Raw genomic sequence first — 17,534 nt, 5'->3', positions numbered from 1 at the left:
ATGACTAGTAGGTGACTGATCTTTGGAGTCTCCCATATATTCTTGAAAAAGATGTATATTCTTTATTTGTTAAGTACAAAGCTTTTTATTAGATTGAGCTCACTAATTGAGTCATTCATTTGACTTCCACTGCATATAAAGTCTTCTTTGTCCCTTATGATGTTTTCCACCTGGAAGTCTATTTTGGGTGATATTAAAATTGCTACTCTGGAGGTTTTTTGGTTCATATTTACCCTGTATCTCTTTTTCCATCTCTTAATATTCAAAGAATGATTCCCTGGGCACTTTCCTGGGCAGTACTGTACAATAGCACGGCAAGCATCAGGATGCCCTTGAGCTAAGTTCAGCCCCTCAGCTCGAAAGAGGGGAGCCTCAGCTGTCTCTGACCCTGCCCGGCACCCTGCTCATTTTCTTACTTTCCTCTCCCACATCTGTCTTGTTCATTTTCATATTCCTATCTTGTAGCACACTGCCTGACATCTGGTAGGCACACAGTAAATATTTGTTCAGTGAATGGAGCATACAGCCTTGTTAGGAAAATAAGACACCCTGAAGAATAGTTAGAATTTATGGAGCACTGACTACATGCTAAACCTTCTCCTCACATATTACCTCTCTGATCTTAACTCCTACCTTGCTCCTCTCTTGTACCCTACCCTAGCTGCACTGGTGTTACTGTTGTTCCGTGAACACATCGACCCCATTGCTGCTTCAGGATCTTTACACCTGCTCTCCCCAGATGTTTGCACAGCTCACTACTTTGCATCATTCAGATCCCTGCTCAAATGTCACCTCTTCAGACATCCTTCCCGAGTCACCCCATCTAAAATACTACTCCGTACCTCTCCTAATCTAATCACTCTCTATGGTCTTTTCTTAAAATAGCAATTATCACTAAAATGATTTGTTTGGCTACATGTTTACTGTCTGTCACCCACCAGAAGGTAAGTACTTTGAGGACAAGGAGTTTGTCTTGTACACCACCATACCCTCCTCTACAGTAAGTGCCTGGTAAATAGTAGACACCAGTAAATTTTTGTTGGATGAGAAAATTTTCCTTTAATGCTCAGGGAAATAACATTTTCAACAAGTGTGATTATACCTACTTTTATAGAGGAAGTAATTAAAGCCGAGAAAGGTTCAGTAGCTTGCCCAGGGGCACACAGCAATGGAGCCAGGATTTGAACACGAGCTCATTTGACTCCAAAGCCCATCCCTAATCTCTACCTCTGCGCGACTGTCTGCAAATGAAGTAGAATGTAAACACACAGGACACTAGGAAATCAAGGGCCAGAAGGGTGGCTTGTGGCTTTTTGGATGAGATCAGCTGGGCTGGAGTGGTTGGTAGGGGAGAGCTGGGCCTCTGGGTGAGACGTGGAATGGTGGAGGGAGGGAGGGAGGGAAGCAGGGCAGGCAAACCCTGGGCCCCGGGCCTGGGCTTGTCCACGTGGCCTTCTCCCTGGCTGAGGAATCGGTTGGGACTTGCTCCTGGGGGGAGCCGTGAGAATGGAGGGCAGGCTGTAGGGGAGGACGGCACAAGCCTGCATTCCTGGGCCTTTGGGTCAAACCCTCCACAAAGAACCCGTGCCAAGGAGTCAGGCCCGGCATTCTAACTAACCCGCATGGCCTCGGGCAAGTTCAGACCTACTCGCAACGCCCCTGCCAGGCCAGCCATCTGTGAGCTGGGGAGGGCCGGCCGGGCATCCGGGCTGCAGAGGCGCTTCGGAGCCAGGGCCTCTTTCGTAGACCGGATCGGTGGTACTGTTGAACGAACTGGGAGCCGACCCCGGAGCCAGCTTCCCCGAAGAGCGGGCGGGAAGAGAGAGCCACGGCCGCCAGTGGCCTGGGCTGCCTGCGGAGGCTGTGGCGTTCTCACTGCCTTGCGGATGACAGACGCGCGCGCGCGCGGGGGCGCAGGGGGCCCGGCCCGGGAGGAGGCTCCGTGGGCAGCAGCGCTCCCCCCACGGGGGTCACCGTGCGTGGGCGGCAGCGGGCGGAGGGCAGGAAGCGTGGGGACAGTGCAAAGGCAGCAGCTGGGTGCAGCTTGTCGGAAGGGCCCGGGAAGTGAAAGTCCACCAGTCAAGGGAAAGGGGAAGAGAAAACAGCAGAGAGGGGAGTGGCAACAGCCACTGCGGGCAAGGGAAGGCAGGTGTTGTGGGAGCTTCGGCGGGGCACCTTTTCCTGGAGGAGGGGGCGGCAAGGCTGAGTCTTGGAACCAGCGTCGTGCATCCTTCACACAGCGTGTTCCCGAGGAGCAGATGCCGGGGAAGGGCTGTTCAAACGCGCACAGCATCCTTCTTCTCCTTCAAATTCCTCATTTCCACCCCTGAAAAGGTGGCACTTGATTATCCCTGAACGCTTTAAAAGAAATGAGTAACTGCAATTTTCATCCAAGGTAAAGTTAATTACTTTCCTCAAGGCTGTCTTCCAAGAAAAATGCTCTAAAAATAAGAAAAGATTTTGGTGATGTTAGGGTAAGATGTTTTCCCCCTCAGAGTTGAAAGCTCAAACCCTTTGCACAAATATTCATTATCAGATTCTTTTATCACTAAAAGGATGCCAACTCGACCTTTTTAAGAAACGTTTTGTTTTTGCCTTTGATGAAATTGTCATTTCCAGCACGCTCCTCCCTGCAATGTTCCCTCTTGTGCCTGTGACACCGAGTGAGACAGATGCCACATTCACTTGTTTGGACCACAAACTCTGTAGTTTTAAGGCTGATTAGGAGTCTACTAGGGGAACAGAAAGGCTGGATAAATTCTAGGTGGTTCAATTAATGTTCGTCACCATCCAGTTCCTCACCTGAAATAAAGCATGGCACCCAGCAGGCTCACTCTGCATGTTTCCCGAACGAAGGCAGGTTGGAAAAAAGAAAGTGGAGCTTAGCATTGAAAAGCACTGGAAGTAGGTGGCATCGCCAGTGTGGACTGCCTCCTAAATCAGTTAGTGTTCCTTCCCATCCCCCTCCTCAGGAAACTGTGCATTTGAGGCCCTAGAGGTCTGGACTCTTGGGTCCAGGGTCTTGCCTCTAGAACTCTGGTCCAGAGACCAGCTGTATCACCTCCTCTAGGAGCCTGTTAGAGATGTGGACACTCCACTCCTACCTTGGAGTCACTGAATCAGAATCTGCACGATCATGTTAAAGATCATGTTCAAGTGGAAGAAACGCTGTTTGATGGTACCTGGGCCACTTCCTTTCAGAGGCACCTGGTCAGGAGGCCCTTCAGGGTCTTGGCTTCAGCTCTGGGCTGCAGGACAGCTCCACACTGCACTCTGTATGGAGGGCTGGAGGCCGCAGAGGGTTCAGATTCCAGCTCTCCTATTAAAGGAACTTCATTACATGGGCAAGTGACTTAAAAAGTAAAAAAAAAGAAAAAGAAAAAGAAATCAGTCTTACAGAAAACTTATAAGAATAGTACAAAAACTTCTGCATATCCTTTACCCTGATTCACCAATTGTTAACATTTTTCTCTCTCTACTTATGTATTATTTCGGAACTAATGGAGGGCTAGTTCTACACATAGGTCTGCCTGTCCCCTTAATACTTCAGTGTGGACTTACTAAGAATAAGGACATTCTCTTATGTACTGAAACACCAGGGCCAGATTCAGGAGGAGGCAAACAACATCTGATCAGTGGCCCTGAGAGGGCTTCCTAGGAGCCTTGCTCACCACACCCGAATGCTGGCCCTGCACACTATACTTGCCCAAATCAGGAAACCTACATGGATTCAATACTATTATCTAGTCTACTGTCCATATTCCAGTTGTGTCAGTTGTCCCAATAATGTCCCAATTTTTCCATACCCAACTCAAGATCATGCACAGCATTTCATTGTCATGTCTATTGGGTCTCCTTCAGTCTGGAAGAGTTCTTCAGTCTGTTTTCCATGACATTGACATTTTTGAAAACTACAGACCAATTATTTTATAGAATGTTCTTCAATATGGCAACAAGTTATTTTTAATCTCTTGATAGTTCAGTTTTACCACCTATAGATTGAGAATAGTTCCTGCTTCATGTTGAATTGAATAAATTCAGACATCTTATAGACTTGACATATGACAGGTGTACGTGGATTTAAAAAGTTAGCTAATACTGATTAGGTTCTTGTCAGTACCATGTTAAGTGCTTTACAGGCATGATCTCACTGGATCCTCCCTACAGCTCAGTGACACAGGCTCTGTTTTTGTCCCTGTTTCACAGGTGAAGAAACTGAGACTTAGAATGATTTATCCACTGTCTAAAAGCTAGTAAGGAGTGGGGCGCCTGAGTGGCTCAGTCGTTAAGCGTCTGCCTTCGGCTCGGGTCATGATCCCAGCGTCCTGGGATCGAGCCCCATGTCGGGCTCCCTGCTCAGCAGGAAGCCTGCTTCTCCCTCTCCCACTCCCCCTGCTTGTGTTCCCTCTCTCGCTGTGTCTCTCTCTGTCAAATAAATAAATAAAATCTTAAAAAAAAAAAAAAAGCTAGTAAGGAGTGAAATGGGGACCTGAACCAAGTCAGCCTGCCTCCAAGGACTATTTGCTTAGTAACCTTGCTAGTGATGCTTACCTAAAATGTTAAGTTTTGGTTGTTTATTTGTTTTTAAATATTTATTTATTTATTTTAGAGAGAGAGAGAAAACACAAGCAGGGAGGGGCAGAGGGAGAGGGAGAGAATCTCAAGCAGATTCCCCGCTGAATGTGGAGCCTGACTTGGGGGTCGATCTCATCACTCTGAGATCATGACCTGAGCTGAAATCAAGAGTTGGACGTTTAACTGACTGAGCCACCCAGGTGCCCCAAAATGTAAGTTTTTAAGATAAAATTTATATAACATAAAATTTACCATTTTATTAATTTTATTTTCCCCCAACTTTATTGAGATATAATTGACATACATTGTGTAAGTTTAAGGTATACAACGTGATGATTTGGTACAGGTATACATTGTGAAGTGATTACCATTATAAGGTTAGTAACACATCATTCACCTCACATAATGACAATTTTTTTTAGGTGGTGGGAATATTTAAGATCTCTCTTAGCAGCTTTCAAGTATATAATACAGTCTTATTAACTAAAGTCACCATGCTACATGTTAGGTCCCTAGAACTTACTCATCTTATAACTGGATGTTGGTACCCTTGGACCAACATTTCCTCATGTCTCCCCCAGGCCCTGGTAACCACCATTTGACTCTCTGTTTCTATGAATTTTAACCATTTTATTTATTTGTTTGTTTATTTATTTATTTTTATTGAAGTATAGTTGACACACATTACATTAGTTTCAGGTGCACATGTTTTAACTATTTTAAAGTGTACAACTCAGTCTCTTTTAATATATTCCCAGTGTTGTACAACCATCAGCACTAATTCCAGAACATTTCCATTACCTCAAAAAGAAACCCGTGTCTTTCAGTTCCCCTCCTCCCTATCCCCGGACAACCACTAATCTGCTAATCTTCTTTCTGTTTCTATGGATTTGCATATACACACAATGGAATACTACTGAACAATAAAAAGGAGCTAACTACTGATATACACAGGAACATTCTGGATCTCAAAAACATCACGCGGAGTGAAAAAATCCAGATGCAAAAAATTACGTGTTGTAAGATTCCATTTATATGGAATTTTGGAAAAACCAAAACCTTAAAAACAGGAAGCATGGCAGTGGTTGCCTGGGGCCAGGAATATGGGGGTGGGGATTGACTTGACTGCAAAGGGGCAGAAGGCAGTTTTTTGGAGCGAAGGCAGTGTTCTAAACTGGATTGTGTGATGTATACCTTTACCCAAATTCATCCAACTCTCTATTTTAAAAAGTTTATAAATGTAAATTATACCTCAGTAGAACTGTAAAAACCCAAACATATCTGTCCTCCACACTTATCAGCATATCTTCCTTCATAGTCTGGCTCCAGATCTCTTTCCAGCCTCACCTCTCACCTCTTACCTCTCTCTATGCATTCAGTCAACAAACATTCTCTGACACTTGCTGTGTGGAAAGCCCTCAAGAGAACCTCTGTCCTCAGGGAACTCACAGCCTAGTCAGAGCAGGAAGATAGGGCACCCAATCCTGATAAACATCAGGGATCCTAGAGGATCACTGAGTCTTTTTTTTTTTTTTTTTAGCTTATATATATTTTTAAAGTAATCTCTACACCCATCATGGGACTCAAACTCATGACCCCGAGATCAAGAGTCCCACGCTCTTCCGACTGAGCCAGCCAGGTGCCCTTGATTATCGATAGAGTCTTAAAGGAGAGGAATGAGCATATACATTCCAGTCACTTTGAATTTCAAGTTTGAATCAAGTTTCAGTTTAATTTTTTGAAGAGGTAATGCATTTACAGGGTTCAAGAATAAAAGAAATTATACAGTGAAAAATTTCCTCCCATCTAGTTCCCACTCTACCCCATACAACCATTGTTGTTATAAACACATATTATTTTTCCTTCTTTTTAACAGAAAAGATAGCATAATATACACATTGTTTTGGACTTCATATTGTCATTTGGCAGTAAACCTTTGAGATCTTTCCATAAGGGTACAGTGAAAATTACCACTCTAATCATAGCTATATAGTATTTCATTGTATGGATGTGCCATAATTTATTTTATCCAGTCTCCTTGATTAAACATTTGAGTTTTTCCAACAGCCTGTTATGGCAAACAATGTTATAATGTGTACCCTCTTATAAGTGGTATATTGTGTGTTGTTTTGTTTGTATATGGCAAGTATATCCATGGCTATATATTGAATTCTTTTTTCAACCATTCCACAAACACACCAACCACTTTCATATCCGTAGGCTGTTTTCTCTGCCTTGAAAGTCTTCACTCAGTCCTTTTCTACTGGCAAACTCCTACTTTACCTCAAAGTCCAGTTCAAATGTCACTTTCTTGTGAAGGCTTCTGAACTCCCGCAGGCAAGATTAGGTTGCTCCTTCTCTTTTTTTCTCACAGTATTCCACGTCCACATCATCAGAATGATCTATTAACACTTCATTCTTGCCCCACTAGACTGGGAGCTACTCAAGGGCATGGACTACAGTAAATTTATCTCTGAATCCCTTAGTAATTTGTACCTGGTAAGTATTGAATAAAATGCGCATTGCATGAATGGTTAGGGCTGACAGAGGGGTTTGTACTGCTCCTGTCCCTTGCTTTCAGCTGCCTCTTGGTCTCTGTTACTACTTCGAGGACTGTGGCCAGACAAAGGTGGGCTGTGATTTCCCTTCCTCTCCCACCTAATTCCTTCCTTCCTGCCTCCACCCCTTCCCTACCCTTGGGATTCTGTCCACAGCTGCCTTTGTGGCCCTTGCTGGATCTGGCATGGATAGCAGTTATTATAGTTTTCAGTACATTAAAATAAATAAATAAATAAAATGGAGCATTGGCTCTATGCATCTGCTCTTTTCTTCATCAAGTCTTTGGCCTCCTATAAAGCTGAAAGAACACATCACTTGAGAGTCAAATGCACATCAGTCACCCTCAAACCTAATTTCCTGCACTTTAAGTCAAAGGAGATGACAGAGTTTACTATAGTGCTTTAGGAATGTGGGAAATGCTTATAGTGTTTAGGTTAATCAATGTTAAATGATTTTCAAGGGCAACTTAGATTCTTTTTTAAAAACATTGGGTTAACTCTGAAATGTCATGATGCTAACTCATGCCTGGAGCTGTCAATTGCTAGGTCACTTCCGTATTAAAAATTTTTCTATTTCTTCCTTACTGGGCAGGGCTGGAGGTGGGAGCTCTCTGTCCCCACCTCTGGAATGAAAAGGCAAAAGCTCTATATTCTCCTTACCCTGGAGAAGCTCCAAGTCAGGGAGGTGAGCCATCAAAGAAAACAAAAGGGAAAGAAAGCTTTCAAGCCTTTGCCTGCCCAGCTCAGAGATGGATATAGGATTGAGATGTTTCACCTGAAGAAGTCTCAGGAAAGGTGGTAGCTTAGGTCGCTTGGAGTGCTTTGGGACTATGGTCTTCAAAATTTCTTGCTTGCATGTCTCTTAAAAGAAATTTGAGAAACCATGTTTTTTCTTGTACTTTTAAAGGTCATATCTCAAATGTTTCATCTTAAGTTTAAATAATGGCAAAGTTTGTTATTTCTGGCATAATAAGTATTGGCATTTTAAAATAAGATTGTTACATCATTCTGTAAGTGTATCCAAGGGAATCTAAATATCATAATGTACCTATCATCCATTTAAAAAATACATGAACAAGCTTTTCTTAAAAAGAAATTCTACATCACTCTTTTTCTCCTTATCTTGTATTTCCATTCCACTTGCCCCTGAACATTATAATATGAGAGTTTAGGCTGGAAAGTCTTTTATTGATCACCCTATCATATTTCCCTAAAAATTAAAAAAAATCTTTGAGTCACTAAGTTTAAAACATTCATCTTGACTGTATTATTAATATAATTTTGAGGGGCACCTGGGTGGCTCAGTTGGTTAATTGTCTGCCTTTGGTTCAAGTCATGATCTCAGGGTCCTGGGATCGGGCCCTGAGTAGGGCTCCTTGCTCAGGGGGGAGTCTGCTTCTCCCTCTGCCTCTGGTCCCCCATTGTGCTCACTCTTTCTCTGTCTCTCTCTAAAAAATAAAATCTTTAAAAAATGCTATTTTGAATACCTACTTGGTATAAACAACATAAAATATTATAAATTTTGATGAACTATTAAAATTAAAATTTAGAGTATTTTTTGCTGGAATAAAATACAGTTCAGATCAATTCTATCTCTAGTTTTCATTGTTTGTGGATAGAAGCATGAAACACCTTGTTCATTTATTCAACAAATATTTATCAAGCACCTCCTATTTGTCAATAGTAACTCTAGTCACTTGGGATATATTAGTAAACATTATGGGACAAATCCATGCCCTCATGGACCTTACATTCTAGTGGGGGTAATAGATAATAGGCAATAAACATAAATATAAGTAAATAATACAGCATATTAGAAGAGCTATGAGGAAAGATAGAGCAGGGTAAGAGGGATCTGGGGTGTAGCATAGGGTTCAAAATGAGTTGTGATTTTAAAAAGGTTAGGGTCAGCCTCATTGAGAAGATGACATTTGGCTAAAGATGGTTAGGGAGTTAGCACTGCAGATATCTGGGGGAAATATCTGCCAGGCAGACGGAAGAGCCAATGCAAAGGCCCTAACTCAGGAATGTGGCTGGTATTTTCTAGGATCAATAAAGGACGTTAGTAAGGCTGCAGCAGATGCATCCAGGAGAATAACAGGAGATGAGATTAGAAAGGTAATGATGGGGTGGGGTGGTGGTCCAGATCTTATAGAACCCTGTAGACTACTGTAAGGACAAAGACTTTTACTCTGAGTGAAATGAGGAGCCATTGTAGGGATTTAAGCAGAGGAGTGACATGATTTGACTTATGTTTTAGGAGGATCACTCTGGTTATTATGTAGAGAACAGACTCTAAGGGGTAAGACTGAAAGCAGGGAGAGCTTTTAGAAGACTAATCCAAACACGAGATGATGGTGGCTCAGACCAGGAGATAGCAGTGGAGATGGTAAGGGATGCTCTGAATCCGGACTAGACATGAGATATAAAAGAAAGAGGGAGGTCCAGCATGACTCTAGGGTTTTTGATCTGTAAATTTAAGGATGGACTTGTCATCAACTGAGATAGGAAAATTCGTGGGTTGAACAGGTTTGAGGGAGAATATTTTTTTTTCAGTTTGTGGCATAAGTTTGAGATGTATAGTAGACTGCTGGGTATCAGAATCTGGAGTTCAGATGAGATGTCTGGGCTGAATATATAAATTTGGAAATGTCATCATATATGATGATATCATATATCTCTGATGGTACTGAAAGTTAGGAGACTTAATGAGATCACCAATGAAATGAGTATAGATATAAAAGAGAAGAATCCAAGCAATGAGCCCTAGGTCATTGCCATTCCCTAGGTCTGGGAAAAGAGATAGAATCAACAAAGAAGAAATAAGACAGGGAAAGAGGGACCAGTGATGAAGGAGGAAAATTGAGATTATATGGTTTAAAAAAAAAAAAAGGTGAATCAAGTGATTAGCTGTGTTAGCTGTTACAGACAGGTCAATTAAGATGAGAATTGCGAATAGGTCATTGGACTTAGGCAATATGAAGTTCATTGTTGACCTTGAATAGTTTTGATAGAGTGGTAAGGATGGAAAGCATGAATGAAGTTGCTTTAAGAGAGGGTGGGACCTGCTCAGCGGGATACCTAAAATATGCCACATATGTAACCTTGTGTGCATTGTTATGATTCTATTACATATGTATATGGTCCTATCATAGGCATTGTATTTGGCATGTTTTTGAACTTTGTATAAATTGTATCATATGGCATGTATTCTGCTACTGAGGGGGGAGAACTAGAGACAGAAAGTATAGAAAACTCTTTTAGAAGTTTTGTTGGAATTGAAGTAGAGAAATGGGGCAGTAGCTGACAGTGGAAGTGGGTCAAAGAGATTTTGTATGATTGGAGAAATAACAGTTGCTTATAAGCTGAGGGGAATGACCCAGCATAGAGGGAAGCACTGATAAATTAGGCAAGCCAAGATTGGGATTTGTTACCTTAGCAGAGGGACTGACTTTGGCTAGGAGCATGGAAAATTCAACTACATAATGGAGAGTAAGGTGGAGAAGAGGTTATAGATGTTGGCATATGGGTATGGGTAGATGAGATCATGGGATTCTGTGGAGATTTTTATCTCATTGCTTCAGTTTTCTCAATGAAAAAGGAAGCAAGGTTGTTAACTGAGAAATGAGGATGAAAGGGAAGGAGGTGTAGGTTAGAGGACAGAGAGGTATGAAATCCAGAAGAACAGAGGAGGGAAGTGGGATTCTGGAGTAGCACTAATGGCCCATTGGAGGTTAAGAGTGATGAAATTAAAGTGAAACTCACTAGCGTGATTGTGTTTTTCTTTAACCACTTTCAGATGCAGGGGTGCTGGTGTGGAGTAGGTGAGCTGGCTTGATCAGGATTGTGGTTTTGCCGAGCACACACAGCAATGGGGGAAGAAAGTACTGGGGTTGAGGGTGTGTGCAAAGGAGTGATGCAGTGATTGGCCAGGGGATTAAGCTGGGTAAGGATGGGAGAGAGTGGATATGTACTTTGAACAATCGCTGCAACAAAATTTGGAAATATGAGATGGTGTTCAGAGTATAAGATGTTTGAAATCATGATTATGATGAAGTTGCAAAGTTTGATAAGGCTTCCTTCTGTGATTATGCCCATGGGAGTGAGTGGCTGAGTTAGGGTAGGACAAAATCCCTGGAGGAGAAGTCAAAGAACCGAGAGGTCAGGGTATTGGGAAGATCACCCACATGTACATTAAAAGCACCTAGGATTAAGACAGAAGTGGTATTGGAGTGACTGACAGGAGCAAATGGTGAAAATATGAAGAGAAATGGAAGCGACGATGAGGGGTTCTGGATAACAAGATTTAAAGCTGCAGATTAGTAGGGGGAGAAGGGGATGGTCTATTGAGGAGCAAGGAGGACACCTACCCCACTTCCAGGTACAGTCTGAGAGGCTTGTGGTCAAAAACACAGTTGCCACTACTTGGGAGGGGGCAGGGGACGCACTGTTCCAGGGGGAAAGTCAGGTTTCCTTTAAGCAAGAAAGTGAAGACAACCTGAAGAGAAATTCTGAGGAGGTTGGGGTTGCACGGATTATTATTTGCATAAATAAATAGATGGTGTAGTGGACTCTGATGTGGCCCCACATGATCCCTGCCTCCTGGCATTCGTGCCCTTGTGTGGTCTCCTTCCTTTGAGTGAGGGTGGGACTTGTGATTTGCTTCTGGCCAATTGAGTATGGCAAAGGTGACAGGATGTATGTGATTATGCATACATGATTGTGTTACATAAGGCTGTTACCAGTGTCTTACACGGAGACTCTCCCCCTTGCTGGCTTTGAAGAAGCAAGCTGCCATATTGTAAGTAAGCTTCCACTCCCTATGGAGAGGGCCACATGACAAAGAACTGAAGGGACCTCCAGCTGACAGTGAGCAAGGAACTAAGGCCTTCAGTTCTGCAGCCAGCAGGTAACTGAATGCCGCCAAGAACAGTTTGGAAGTGCATCCTTTCCCAGGCAAACTTCATTCTGTGATCTTGCAGAGGACCCAACTAAATTTGTGGTTAAATTATTATACAGTAATAAATAACTAACACAGATGGCGATGGAAGAGGGTTAGTTACAGCGATGTTACTGTTGGCTCCACACACACCCAATGTGGAGCCCAAAGTGGGGCTTCAACTCATGATTCTGAGATCAAGAGTTGGATGCTCAACCAACTGAGCCACCCAGGTGTCCCTATAGCAATGTTACTTTTAACTCCTTTTGAGGTATACTGCCTAGAAACCACATGTTGATCTATTACCAAATCACCTAGTTAGACCTTCCTTCAATTTTGTTGACGGGAAAGAACTGGAAACCACCTGACTTGCAAAAGAATTTATAACCCATTCATTCAGGTCATTCACTTTCTCATCACAGACACCAATTTCTGAATTGTCCTTTTGAATTTCCCTGGAGGTTTTTACATTTTGGGTTGGGGTGCCTGGGTGACTCAGTCAGTTGAGTGTTGGACTCTTGATTTCAGCTCAGGTCATGATCTCAGGGTTGTGGGTTCGAGCCCCGCATTGGACTCCACTCTCAGCACGGAGTCCGCTTGGGGTTCTCTTGCCCTCTCCCTCTGCTCCTCCCCGCCCTCATTCTCTCTCTCTCTCTCAAAAAAAAAAAAAAAAAAAATACATCTTGAGTTGATGCACCTTAAGTAATGGGTGAGAGTTTTACTTTGTTCTGTCAGGTGGGAGGACAGTTTTGAAAGAGGATGCTCTGTCCTCAGGTGATTTCTCAAGCTGAACAATTTTATTAAATAGTACACATAGCAATGGAAGTTCTGTAAATGAATTACCTTAAAACTAGTCTTGGAAAGTCTTCCTGAACCCCAGGAGTAATTACCAGTGAAGATGACACTTGTGGAGGCTTTCTAGTAGAAGAGGTAAGAGCACAGGATGTGATGGTGGGGAAGACAGCATGGGAGTAGGGGGTAGGACACTGTGTGTGAAAGGTAGGAGGGTGACCAGACTTAAGAAATGATTTTAGAACTTCCCAGTAATTAGTTTTCATGCGATCCCCCCAATGGAAGTATTTTCTAGGTGGTAGCAAAAAATAAAATAAAAATTTAAAAATATATAATTAGTATGTGTTTTCTGAAACTTTTTAAATATTAAAGAAATGCATGCATCTTGGAAAACTTTCAAATAAAGTATTAATTCAAAAGCAGTTTACCAACCTAGTTAACAGGTGTGTTGTAGGTCCTTGAAGGTCCCTTCCAACTGAGGTTCCACCTAAATCTCTTCCACTCACTTTTCGTAACACCTGACCAGACTCTTAAATGTGTGATTCCTTGACTCTCCTGTGCATCTCTTAAGCCCAAAAGGGATTTGGCAAGTTTAAACACCTTTGGATCTACTGATCCAGGGCGGGTGGAAAGGGAAGGTGCGGCCATTGCCAGTTTCTTCCCAAAGTAAACCGCTACAACCACCGTCACCCCGGAGCTGGCTGTCCAAGCCTAATTTTTGTGCCCGCAGGTCCTCAAAACACAAGGGCCGGCTGATCGCTATTTATAAACACTTACTGGACGCCCACTCTACTACGAGCTCTCCCGCGCTGCTTGAATACTTTACTGCAAAGGGATGCCAATTTTTCTGATGAACTCCCTCCAAGCAGCTTTTGTGGGGCAGCGCCCTCAGCCAGTGCCGGAGCCCAGAACCGGACTCTGGGCAGCCAGCCGACTCGCGCTGCCTCACGGGCGCAGGCGCAGAGCGATCCTCCCGTCACTCCGGGCGGGAGGCGGGGGCAGCCGGGAGAAAGGAAAGCTGCGGGGCGGGGGGGGGAAAGGGCCAAACCCTGAAATTACCCGGATGTGGTCTCCGTTCGCGCATGCTCAGTGTCCTTTCGACAAGTTGGCAGCAACAACACGGCCCTGGTCGTCGTCGCCGCTGCGGTAACGGAGCGGCTCGGGTGGCGGAGCCCGCGTTCGCGCCCGCCCGCTCTCCTCGGGAGGCCCTTCCCGCCCTCCCCTTAACTCCACGGCCGCCCAGGGCGGCGGGAGCGGGTGAGGGGAGCCGGGCGCCCAGCGAGAGAGGCACCCCGCCGCGGGGCGGCCCGGGAGCTCGAGGCGGCCCGCGCGGGCAGTGGCGCGGCGCCGAGGAGGGGCGGCCTGGCCCGGACACGGCGGGGCGGGGACCGAGGAGCGCTTCGGGCCGCCGGGGGAGCGACGGGCCCGGCGCCCCCGCGGACGATACGCGGCGGGAGAGCGGACACTCCTCGCCATCGCCCGAACCCAGGTAACGCGCCATGTCCCCTCCCCTTCCCCCGGCCGGGCCCGCGCACCCCGCCCGCGGCTTCCCCGCCCCGGGGCGGGCTCCCGGCGGCGGCGGCGGCAGGGAGCGAGCGGGAGGCCGGCGGGTGCGCCGGGAGAGCGAGCGCGGCTCCCTGACGGGCTCGGCCGGCGGCCCCAACGCAGGGCCGGCGGGGCCGCGGGGCCTCGCGTCCCTCGGGCTCCGGGCCCGGTCCTCCGGCCCCGAACTCCCCTTGCGTTGTGTGGCCGAATCAAGTTAAACTCGGACCCGTACTCCTGCTGCGGCCGCCGCTTCTCTTTGTTGTTCTTGAGTAGTTTCACTGTCCGCCCCAGCCGAGCGCGCTGGGTAGGCTGGAGTGTGTCGCTTTAGGTGTAAATGAAAGTTGTAAATGGCCTGCCTTAATTTCTTTTCTCAAGGAAATTTTTGTTTTCTCTTTGTCCTTTACTTTCCCTTCCTGGTTGTGTCATTCCAGTTTTTGTTTCTGGCTTTGATTTGTTTACTCACTTTTTTGAGTATTGTAGGTGATGGCGGTATGCGGGAAGCATTCTCAGCACCTGACTGACCGCCACCCCCAACCCCACCCACTCCTAATAAAAAATAAAAGACATAGTTTATTGCTAGGACTGCAAGTACTGAGAGTGAAATTGGTGTAGGATGTAGGGCGGTGGCTCCATCACATGCCCCAAACTGGGGTTATAATTTCTCAGGCAAGATTTTCAAAGAAATGGGTGTGTTTGGTTAACTTGAAAGATTTCTTTCTGGGTATGGGGAGGTTTTTAAAAACTCTGTTGATGATTGATAGCTATTTTCCCCCCTGAAAACCCTAGCAAAAATTTTTTTAATGAACATATTTATTTCTGATTATTTTCAATTTAGTTTCTTAATGCCTTTAATTTTTGCACCATAGTTTAAGGTGAAACTGCGGGTTATTCCGGAATTATAAATACAAGATAATGTGGAATCATTTTAATTAGTCTGAATTAATTTTCTAAAGGCATGTAATCTTGGCTAATTTGTTAACAACCTTTGACTTTTGCCAGAATTAGCATCTTTTTAGTCTCGATAGCAGTTCGATTATGTGGGTTTTAAAAAATAGGTTCAGTATTTTTGTTGGAAGAGACCATGTAGCCTTAAGAGAAAATAAAGAAATGCATACTTTCAAAAACTAATCAGATTTAGAACATTGCATAGGAATAAATTTTATTGTGGATTTCATAAATTGCCTTTGCCTTGTTGTACCGAGACTAAATGTATTTCAGTTGAAATACAGCGTAGGAAGTTCTAATGTGTAACTTTTCTTTTTCTGCTAAGGACTTCTTATTTTGTCTTTTGAAAAGTTCTGATATGCTTAATATATGACATTTCAAGTTGTAAATGATATAATTAATATTTTAAAATATATTCTGTTAATGTTTCATAAGTTACGATTTTGTTTTCTTAAAAGGGCTTGTTACAGAACAGAGTAATACAGGCAGGCTGAGCATTTATGATTTGCAGTATTTTTAGGTCTAAAGGTGGTAATGAATTATGTAGGTTTAAGTCGTTGGAATTAAAACTAAAAGCCTTTCTAGAGAAAATTGATATAACATTTTGTGAGTCTGTTAATAGAAGTGGCTTTTTCTTTGCTTTCCAGGTTTTTGGGTGAGGTTGCTTTAAAGAGGTATTACATCTTAATTTTTTTATTTTTGAGGTGGGAGTGCCTAAGTAGAAGCTTCTCTGTTTAGCTAAGTGCCATCATTGTAAATCTTGAGCTTAGAAAAGAACTGCAAATCAGTTGCAGATTTAATGAAAAAAATATTTTTAAGATTTTATTTATTTATTTTATTTATTTGAGAGAGAGAGAGAGAGAGAACACAGGCAGGGAGAGTGGCAGGCAGAGGGAGAAGCGAGCAGGGACTCGATCCCTGGACCCTGGGATCATGACCTGAGCCTAAGGCAGACGCTTAACTGACTGAGCCACCCAGGCGCCCAGATTTAATGAAAATTTGGGATGAGAAAGTGAATTTGAAATTTTTAGAATACATTTTATATGGATCATTGGCCTTTCTGATGGCTTTGCTACTTGAAGCAATTCTGCTTATACTATGAAGCAGCAAATCATTTCTAAAAATCTGTGTATGCTTCACTTTCCTTAAGCTTAAGCTGTTTCTTTGTGTGTGAATTATTTTTTCTGCATTCCCCTTTAGGTCCTCTTCCCCCCCCCCCCCAATTAAAGAGCAAGTATTAAACTAATTTATGCTGCCCAGTCACACTCCAGCTCTCTGGCTTGGAAGCTGTTTTTTTTCTGATTGAGCTGGTGTTATAGTAACATCATTAGACGCTATTCTAATTGAGCTGTGAATTGCTGAGGCCTCTACTAGAGCAGTTAGCACAGGATCTGCCTTGTTCATTATATTTAAAATGCATAGTTTGTCTCATCTAAAATTTTGCCTATTTTGGTGAGTACATTATTTTTCTTACATTTAAACTTATTTCAGTTCTACATTGTCCATCTCTAACTCATGCCTAACTTTTTTTCATTTTTCATTCAGTGATTTTTAGAGTGAATGGGTCTTTAAAATTTTATGTTGGCCATTTCAATGCTCATTGTACATGTTTTGATTTCCTTTTTTTCTAGAAGACTGTGTATTTAGGCAGAAATTTTTGTTTTGCTTAAGTGATTAAAGGTTGACTCTGAAATGATGCTTAATCATGTGTAAAAAGCTAACATGACTAAAACAGTTTCATTGATTTCATTCTTTTCTGCACTAAATGAAAGTTGAAGGACTTGGATCACCATAACACAGGATATATTATAATTTTGTTAAATTATCAAATTTTGGGATTTTTACTCAACAGCTGATGAAGATTTGATTGTTTTAAAAAGACAGTTAACAAATATGTGTAGATATTCATTTGAGCAATTTTCAGTATGATGCCGTTTGCATCATAATATGACAAAACATATGCTTGGGAATGAGTCAGATTTAGAATTTTTGGATTTTTTTCTCATTTTAAAATGTGTAATTTTGGTGATGGGAAATGTGGCTGAATTCCAGTTTCTCAGGAACAAGGTATTTTAGGTTGTGTCACCTTGACATTATTTTGTGGTGTGATTGGCATCCAGGAAAATTTGTTTTAACCATGAGCGTGGATAGAAACTAGGGTAGTGCTTACTTATGTAAAA

The 17,534-nt window shown here is 43.3% G+C and overlaps 1 protein-coding gene and 1 long non-coding RNA gene across 9 annotated transcripts in view; one reads left to right on the top strand and one right to left on the bottom strand.

The window, feature by feature from the left end:
• Positions 1–1,033: 1,033 nt before the first annotated feature.
• On the bottom strand, positions 1,034–14,047 carry LOC118518182 (uncharacterized). Of its 5 annotated transcripts, XR_013443305.1 has the most exons (5): positions 13,924–13,988; positions 12,916–12,990; positions 7,909–7,994; positions 3,183–3,352; positions 1,034–2,358 (listed from the first exon to the last, which is right to left on the bottom strand). It is a non-coding gene; the product is annotated as an uncharacterized LOC118518182 (long non-coding RNA). The 5 variants fall into 5 exon arrangements; XR_004908509.2 differs by lacking the exons at positions 7,909–7,994; positions 12,916–12,990 and adding an exon at positions 2,803–2,835 and having other exon boundaries at positions 13,924–14,047; XR_013443306.1 differs by lacking the exon at positions 12,916–12,990 and having other exon boundaries at positions 13,924–13,973.
• Positions 14,048–14,215: 168 nt separating this feature from the next.
• SMAD4 (SMAD family member 4) overlaps positions 14,216–17,534 on the top strand; it is a 58,379-nt gene continuing 55,060 nt past the window's right edge. For all 4 annotated transcript variants that reach the window (XR_004908502.2, XM_078060295.1, XM_036064742.2 and 1 more), the window contains exon 1: positions 14,216–14,353. The gene's annotated coding sequence lies outside the window, so the exon portion shown is untranslated. The remainder of the gene's footprint in view (positions 14,354–17,534) is intronic.

Source organism: Halichoerus grypus, chromosome 13, assembly GCF_964656455.1.
Source record: "Halichoerus grypus chromosome 13, mHalGry1.hap1.1, whole genome shotgun sequence".
NCBI lineage: Eukaryota > Metazoa > Chordata > Mammalia > Carnivora > Phocidae > Halichoerus > Halichoerus grypus.
The sequence above is the reverse complement of the archived record's forward strand: the minus strand, read 5'-3'. Positions and strand labels throughout refer to the sequence as shown.